At 33.5% G+C, this 9,801-nt stretch overlaps 1 pseudogene; it reads right to left on the reverse strand.

Moving 5' to 3' along the window:
- Nucleotides 1-1,449: 1,449 nt before the first annotated feature.
- Nucleotides 1,450-5,481, reverse strand: LOC132617615 (U4/U6 small nuclear ribonucleoprotein Prp31 homolog; annotated as a pseudogene).
- Nucleotides 5,482-9,801: the final 4,320 nt, after the last annotated feature.

Below are 9,801 nucleotides of genomic sequence, written 5' to 3' on the forward strand. Positions count from 1 at the left end.
TAATAAAAAATAAATAAGATGGGGGAGAGCATATGATAAGAATTACTTATAAAATTGATTTTTCCACGTCTAGCTTTTCCATTTTACCATTCCACTAATCAAGCTGCCTCCTCATTCTAATCTGTAATTGTTTGCTTTTTACTCCTTTTTTCATTTTGATAATCAGTTTTGTTTCTTTATGAATTCGCGTTGAATTTATTTTAATGTTTAATAGTTGTTTGATTGGCTGTAAAACTCAATTCAAAGCTATCATCTCATGCGTAGTGATTAGTGCCCTATAGTAGATTTTTGCAACTTGATTTTGTAGATATCTATACACTTATCCGTGTATAAATTTCAATTCATTTAGTGCCCGTTTGGCCATGAAAATTGTGAAATCTGAAAAAAGAAAAAGTTTTTGTTTTCAAAGTGAAAATGGTATTTGCGAATTGAAGTTGTGTTTGGCCATGGGTGCGTAAATACAAATTGGAGTTATTTTTTTAATTTTTTGTAAGTGCTTTGGAGTGAAAAAGGTGAAAACAGCTTTTGGTGTTTTTCAAATTCCAACAAATTCCGAAATTCAATTTCAAGTTGATTCCGAAATTTTATGGCCAAACATGATTTCCGGAATTCAGCTCCGAGCAAAAGTAAAAATTTATTCTTGGTCAAACAGCCACTAAATACTATGCATGTATTTATATATGTGTAGATCTTATATCATACAAAATTAATCAAGTTTACCTACCTCATACTTTATACTGTAGGCGGAAGTTTGAGTAGATCCAAACTATAATTGAGGTAAATTATATCAATTTTGTATAGATTATTAAAGTTGTCAAAACGGGCTGGCTCAACTCAATTCAATCCTTGCGGCTTTGAATTTCAACAAGGTAGGACTGCTTGACTCTTCCATTTAAAAGGGCCTTCAAAATGCTAGTCGAACACAGCCGTAAACCGGACGCGGGTAAGGACAAGCTAGCCCTTCAAAAGATTTTTTTTTTTTAAATGTAGAACCTTTTTATTACCACTTTGGGTTGCATGCCACTAGCAGATTTAAGGCGTTTACTGATAGTTTGGAAGTTATAGTACAGTGTAATTCAATGAAAGCAGAGTAGGAGGTTGAAATAATTACTCATGATACTCCCTATTTTTTAATTTATGTGGCACAGTCGGATTTCGAGAGTCAAATTTCTTACTTATGATTGTGAATTAGGACATAAAAACTTTAAGTTTTTTAAAATAAAATATGCATAATTGAAAACTACGTAAGAAGCACTATGAGTTACAATATTAACAATTCAAATTATTTAAAAGCATATGAAAAAATCATGGTCCAAGAGAAACTCGTTTGACTCTCAAAATCATAAAGTTCCACATAAATTGGGACAGAGAAAGTATGTTTTCTTCAGGTTTTTTTAATCACCGTGGTGTCCGAGCCAGCTCACACACACCTAATTCAGGGGGCATTTGCTATCTCCCGTGATACCGGATAACTTTGTTCACCAAAGCAAATCTCGACTCCTTCTCCTCGTACCTTATGTTTACTTGCACCATGTACAGCTGCAGACAATTTTAAAAGCTTATCACCAACTTATTTCCTACTTCAAGCAATTGATCCAACACCAATAAAAAGAAAAGAAATGCCCACTACCATCACCACACCAAATCACCATTTACATGCTCTTAGGTGAAAGAAACCTTCCTTTGCTCCCTGTCAGCGGGATCAGCCAGTTTCCCCGTGTGTAAGATCCTTTCTTGAAAGAGATCAAATAGCTCATGTGGTTTGCATCCACGTACACTTAACATCAAAGAAGATAATGTGGGATAGAGATATTTGGTCACCTCATCAGGCTCATGACCTGTAGATTGCAAGTTAGAATCCTGTCCCCGCCTATTCAGAGAAACATCGTTCACCGGGATAAACTCATCAATCTGTTTTTTTTTTACTAGAAAGCTTCAATAATAACAAACTGGTGTTTTGCAGGACTAATTACATATACCCAAACAACCCAAATCAGGAATCAAATAGCATACTGGTCGAATAGAACTGGAAAACTAGCAAACACAAAGGAACTAACATGACATAAGATTAACCGAAATTTTCTTCTCTTAATCTTAGAAAATGTTCCAGTCTCGGAGAAATAGGTGCTTTGAGTTCCGCTGCCAAGCTGGTTGGCATGAGCCTGAGGATTCGATAACTCTATCCCTTGTACTGGTTTGAAGGCAAAACTAGAACTCAAGCCTGATGAGGCTGCACTACCACTGCCTCCATAACTCTTCATTTTTAATTTGTTTGCTACTTTCTTGCTCTGATTAGCTAATACGAGCAACTTGTCACTTCCAGCCTGACCAAGCATGTCGTAGCCCACCCCTAAGCGGGACGCAAGTTAGGACAAGCTAAACCCTTCACGACAGTTTTAAAAAAAAAATGTCGAAACTTTTTATTACCATTTTGTGTTGCATGGCACTAACAACTTGAAGGCCTTTACCGATAGTTGAAAGTTATAGCACAATGTAAACCTATGAGTCTATGACAGTAATGTAATAGGTTTGAAATACTTAGATGATATGTTCTCTTTATTTTTTATAACCATGGTGTCCGAGCCAGCTTATGCGCACCTAACTTCACGGGATACATGTTGCCTCCCATGATACCGGCTAACTCTGTTCTCAAAAGCAAATACTTCTTACCTTATGTTTACTTGAACTATGTAAAGCTGAAGGCAATTTTAACAGCTGAACACCAAATTATTCCTACTTCAGGGAATTGACCTAACATCAATAAAAAGAAATGAAATGAAATGTCCACTACCTTCACATCCCCAAATCACCATTTACATGCTCATACGCAAAAAAGACCTTCCTTACTCCTATCGGCGGGATCAACTGGTGTCTCCGTGTGTAAGAACCTTTCCTGAAAAGAGGTCAAATAATTCATGTGGTTTGAATCCGCATCCACTTAACATCAAAGAAGAGAATGTGGGATAGAGAAGTTGATCACCTCAACCGGGCTCATGACCTGAAGATTGTATTCAATCCCCCGCCTAATCAGAGGAACATTGTTCGCCGGGATTAACTCATCAATCTGTTTTTTTACTCTAGAGAGCTTCAAGATAATAGTAATAAATTGGTATTTGCAGGACTAATACATACATCAGATCAAACAGAACATCGCTTCAATTTTCTTAACATTCCAAGCTGGCCAAACAACCAAAGTCAGGAATCAAATAGCATACTGGTCGATGGAACTAGTCAAACGAAAAAACTGGAAAACTACAAACACAAGGAACTAACACATCAGATTAACTTAAACCTTGCACATCAGAGAATTGGCTTGGGGACCTCTATTTAAAGCAACATATCATAACACTATCCTAGCACAGTGGAACTTCAGGCCTCTTGCCAATTCTGGTAGATGTTAAAACAATATTCCACAGTAAACTTAAAGTGATAGTGCTTAACAACAACTTATTGCTAGTTTCAATTATAGGCTAATGTCTACAACCTTGGCTACCAAATGATTCATGATCAATACTGACCATAAGATTGACTATCTAATTTCCTTGAACTTATGCACTCATATCATTATATGCATCTAATACTCAGAAGATATAGAGAGAACCAACCTGAAATTAGAAAACAATCTTGAAAAGACAGTGGAAAATGGATGACACCAAATGAAAAGAAAAGGGAATCAAGAATGTCTTTAGTAGGTTTTGTTAGCCACTGTGTTCAAAATCAGAAAGCAAAAACAGAATCTGTATGTAAACAGAAAACGTAAACAGTAATGTTTAAACAGAAACTAAAATTCTATTCCAAGCCCATAGAATTCATTACCTTGCTGAAATAGCGGTACTTCAAATTCCATTACACTTCGGACGCCACCACTGCTTCCATAACTCTTCACTTTGAATTTCTTTGCTACTTTCTTGTTTGGCCTAAGAACTTGCAATCTCAAAGACCCAAAAGGGACCTTCCTCTCTTAACCTTAGAAATGTTCCTGTCTCAGAGAAATAGGTGCTTTGTGTTCCGCTGCCAAGCAGGTTCGCAAGTGCCTGAGGATTCGATAGCTCAATCCCCTGTACTGGTGCGAAGGCTAAACTTGAAGTCAAGCCTGATGTGGATGCACCGCTGCTTCCATAACTCTTAACCTTGGAAATCTTCGCTATTTTCTTGCTCTGACGAGCTGATATACGCAACTTGCCACTTCCAGCCTGACCAAGCATGCCATAGCCCACCCCTAATCCATCCCCTAACGAGCTTTCTTCAGGCACCCCGAACAGCACCCTATTTCTTAGCCTCTGCGCGTCTGTCACTTGATATCTTTCTTTCTTCTTTCTGTGGCGATGACCACCTCTCTGTTTCTTTGACCTTAAATCAGGAACCGGAAGAGGCAGGAGGTAGCTCTTGCTATTTCTCTATCTTTTTACAAATCTCTTCCCTAAGACTTATTCTCCCTGTTTAGCTCAAGTCCACACGAGCCGCTAGTATAGATTTATTTGCAAGCGTTCTACGAACTTTATCCCTTAAAGGAGGAGGTGTAGTCTGAAATATTTCTGTTTGCTCAATATAACAATATCGCGATGTGGTAGCTGTGGAAAATCCTGCTAAATTCTTCATTTTAGAACCAAGATTCTTGACAGTACTAGCAGGTATATTAGTTAACAACGATAAACCACCAGCAGAACCTATAAGTTTCACGGCAACTGTACTCCCAACAACAACAGACAGATTAGGAGCAATATATCCCATTCGACTCTCAACAAAATCAAGAACCTTCTTTTTCGCGGAATCAAGAGCTAGTGCTCTTTCACATGCATCCATTGTCCTTTGTAATATATGTGCTGGCAATGGCTTACCACTAGTAGTTGATGCTGTAACAGAAACAACCATTATAACAGCTGAAGGTAACAATTCTTCTAAATCAACAAGAGTGAGATCAATCTCGTTGCCAATTTTTTTAAAAACTCTAGCATAATCAATTGGGTGATTAACAAGTGAATCTAACTCAGGAAATTTTAATCTATACTTGTCACGTATGAAATTGTGTATTATATTCTGGATCATCTTCTTCAAGAAAAACGTCACCTTTGGATGGGCTTATGCCTATAAGCTGCAAACAGCTTATAAGCTAAAAATAAATAAATTGGGTAGTCTAACTTTTTTTTTTTTTTTTGCTGTTTTAGATAAGCTAAGTCAAATGGGCCCAATTATTTTTTTAAGCACAAAATGACTTTAAGCTGGCCAGCCAAACACTCAAAAAAGCTGAAAACAGCTTATAAGCAACTTATAAGTCAATCCAAACGGGCTCTAAGGCATCTTCAATTTTCTGCATTGTGTCAATGTAGCGACGTGATCTTTGCAGCTTCGAAATATTATCTAGATCATCATCATAATTAAACGATTTTTCGTATACATCTTCCTCAATATGTTCAACAACACAGTTGTATTATCGGATAATTCTTCCAAATCTGCTAGGAATGAATCAGCAAGAGTTGCCATTGTACGATAAGTATTAATTTTGCTGCAAATTAAACACTTTATTGATTGACAATTTGCTTTGATTATCACTAAATTTAGTTTAGTTCTTTTATAGATGTGCATTGTGCTTTTCCTAACTTAGTTAGGATTTTATTTACTTGTTTCGGTGATTAGGTAGGAATAGGATTGTTTTGCGGTTACGAATCGTGCTAGGATTTTATAATATTTTTGGGTATCTTGTTCAACAAGGAAAGCTCTATGACTAGAATTTTTTTTTTTGTTGTTGTTAGTAATTTCAAAATAGGGATAATAGCACTTGGTTCCTCGATTATTGCCATTGGTAAAGTTTGATTTAATTTTTGTGGTATTTGACTGAGTATATTTAAACATTTAAATTTCAATTAATTAAAATGCGCACTTTTGATCTATTTACTTCTGAATATTCACAAATTTTCAGAATTATTAATTGTTTCACCATTTAATTACAATTTATTATGTTTTACTTACTCCATATTTAAGTGTAATATATTTCCTGCATAAATAAATGAATCAAAAGTACATATTTTAATTTGAACGTTAAAAATGTTGATTCATATATATTACTAGAATCAAAATCATAATTTATGGATAATTGAGGGACAAAAAGTGTTATTATCCCTTCAAAATATTTTAAAAGAAAATCAGTTAATAGAACAATTTTACAATTTTAAGTTTTGAGTAATACCAATTTATAGTCATTAGTAATTATGAAGGATTTTTGTATAGCTAATTAAAAAAGGTCCTAATTTAATCACCTCGTGGCTACTGTTAACCAGATCTCTTTGAAAAATTACAACATTATTTGATCAAGATACGATGTACTAACGGACAAGATAAGTGTACAAAGACGTGTGGAAATAAATGTTAGGTATACAAAATTCAAACTATAATTTCTAGAGCATTGACATGTAAATGTTGCTAAAAGAAATTGGGAAAAGGACACTGTGTGTCCACTCAGCCAAACTAATCTCACATTTAACCACTGTTTGAGTTTAATTCCACTAGGTGTCCGTTCGACCCAAAATAATGCCAAAAAACGGCCGGTCGGCCCAAAATAATGCCAAGGCTGACCGGCCCAACAGCCCAGGCGCTTAAAAAAAATAAATTGTGGCGACTAAGTCGCCACTAAAGGGCTGCTACAGTATGTTGGAATTATATATACACTTTATATACAAGAATTATACATTTTATATACATATGCTGGAATTAATCATACATTTATTATACATAAATTATACGTTAATTATACGCATATTATGCAATGATGATATGATATTTTTTTTTACATATACAATAGCGATACATATTATATACCACAATGATACGGTTTCTACAGTACATTTTTTATACGTAATACACTTTTTATACAAGACTGATACAGTTTATATACACATGTTGGAATTATATATACACTTTCTATACAAGAATGATACAGTTTATATACGTATGATACATTTTATATATATATACAACAGGGGTACATATGATACAGTTTCTATACATATGATATATTTTATATACATATACAGCAGGGACACATATTATATACACATACGATACAGTTTCTATACATCAGAGATTTTTCAGTCTTGCAATGGCGTCTTCATATAAATCTTCTACCATTTTCGTAACCTGCAACTCACAAATAAAATTGGAGAAGAAGGTGGAAGAGGAAAGAGGAGGAAAAGACGGAGAAGAAGGTGGAAGAGGAAGAAAAAAAACGGAGAAGATAGAAAAAGAAGGGAAAGTGGAATTAGTTTAGTGGTTATAATTTGGGTTTAAGAGAATTGTGGCCATCGGGTGGGATAATTTTTGGCCGAGCGGCCATTTATGTCCTTTCCCCAAAGAAATTTTACATGCCCTTTTGTGCCCTCCTTTTTACATTATATGAATATAATGTCCTAAGATGGTTTCTAGAAAAATTAGGAAGGGCCTGTGAATGCATTAAGACTATCTCCAAAGAGCTATTAATCCAGCATTACTTTTGTGAAATGAAATATTAGTGCTAATGCTGAAAGTAAAAAAATTATACATATGAAAATATAGCTAGAGCCTAGAGGTATATTCTACCCTTTGGAATGGATAAATCTTCAAGAAGAGCGTTTTCTTCTTACTGGGTCATACGCGGTGCAATATGAACTATAATCGGTCAATGAATTTTGATACCAGATATGATTAAACTAAAAAGATTATATTCTTATATGAGAAATTGTTTACAATAAAGAACAATATATGGTTGTGTTGTATGAATAATAACCATCTACAGATGTAATGAGAAGAATATGATCAATTCATCCTTAACTAAAAGTCTCGGTTTGAATCTTGAGAACAGAGAAATTTCTAGTAAAGAGAGGTTTTTCTTTAAATAAATCATATTCAACGTGAATCTGAAGTAATCCCGCCAATGATTTGAAATGTTTAATTACCACTTGGTATGGAAAATTTACATACGGCGAGATGCAACAGTACATGATTTAGGTAATATAGTACATTAGTAAATACTACCAACAACCATGGAATAGTCATATCTAGTTCGGGGAAAAAGTCTTGCATTGTCGTCGATAGTTGGAACTAGCTAGGAACAAACAATGCCAATATATGGTCCTTTTGGGGGGAATACAAAATAAATTATGTTAGTCGGCTGCCAGACAACTCAAGTTGTTATTGCATATATTAAAAATAATTATATTATTACATATTACTTTTATAGACTTCTTGTCATTTGATTAATACAAATGACTTGTATCATTTGACAACCACGTGTGAGTCAAATTACTTTTGCTTTTAACGAAGTAGTAAACCTCCCTCTTGTGTGTTTGTAATTGTAAAAAATATTCATCCAATTGATTAACAATATGCACCATCTAAGCGTGGGTATAGAGCTCGATCTAAACATTAAACATTTATTTTGGTTTGCACAAATTTACAATATGTAATTGATGCTAAGACTTATGTCCTCATTCCTAATTTTTTTTTTAATGATATATGTAAGTTCGAGGCCTATCTCTTCCATCATAATGATATATTTTTTGAAAGAAAAAAAAAACATAAAACCGTCGTAGCTGTACTTTCTAATTCCTATAATACGAATTTTATAAATTTCTTGAACACGACACAGAAGCATATATAGACTTATTTGCTTATACAATAAGTTATCGATTACAGTCAAACCTCTCTATAACGTCATGGTTGGGTCCGAAATTTTTCAACTGTTATAGAGAATGGTTGTTATACACCTATAACAACATTGTCATTTAAATAATAATTCGCTATTATAGACAAAAAAAAGATGCATAAAATTTAATTTTCATTTTTAGTTGTCAAATTCTAAACTTAATCACACTTTGTATAACGAAGGAAAATTGTTTAATGATGAAAATATATATATTCATATGATTTTTTTTTGTCATAAATAGTGTATTATTAAATGATCAAATATTTGGTCAAAATCTCTACACTTATTATTGGTAATCATAGATATTCTATTTTTCTAAAGATGGTTAATTATTATATTACCAAAAAAAAAACTGTTATATGGGGGTAATTTTACAAAGATTGTATTGTTATAAAGTTGGTTGTTGCTGTTATAGAGAAGTAAAATATAGCATAAAAAATCGGTTCCAAAAAAATCTTGACTGTTATAGAAAGGTGATGTTTTATGCGGGTATCATTATAGAGAGGTCTGACTATATATGAATATTATGTATTTACTCATATATGTTGAAGCATGACATAAATTAAAAAGAAACCAAATATCATAGAACATGTACCTTAAAATTTTAAATCATGAAGTTATTGTTGAGTACTGATTTTATGCATAAGAAATAATAATATATCAATATTTATCGAGTTACCAACGTTATCCCAACACTTTAGGTTGTTAAGAAATAATAATCCAACATCTTCTCGTGAGTATTACATACTGGATCACGATCTTGCACATTATTTGTAATGCATATTTTTATTTTATCAAAAGATGATGTAACGTACTTACATTAGAATATATTAGTGCTGAACTTTCGTTTGCTTGATGGCACATGCACTCAGAAATATGACAGCGAATATATAAAATATTGTAAACTTACAAACTCATTCCATGAATTAGAAATCTAGATTGCTAGTATGCCCCTATCCCCCACTCCCCGCAATTTTTTTGAATCACATTTTACTTTCTCGAAAGTCATGATTTTGACTCTAAGTTGGATTAAAATAAAATTTATTTTTGAAATTTAAATTTGAATATTTAAAAGATATATAAAAGTAATACTATAAGTTGTAATTCTCTCATATGAATATAGTAAA

Source organism: Lycium barbarum, chromosome 11 (genome assembly GCF_019175385.1).
Source record: "Lycium barbarum isolate Lr01 chromosome 11, ASM1917538v2, whole genome shotgun sequence".
Lineage (NCBI taxonomy): Eukaryota > Viridiplantae > Streptophyta > Magnoliopsida > Solanales > Solanaceae > Lycium > Lycium barbarum.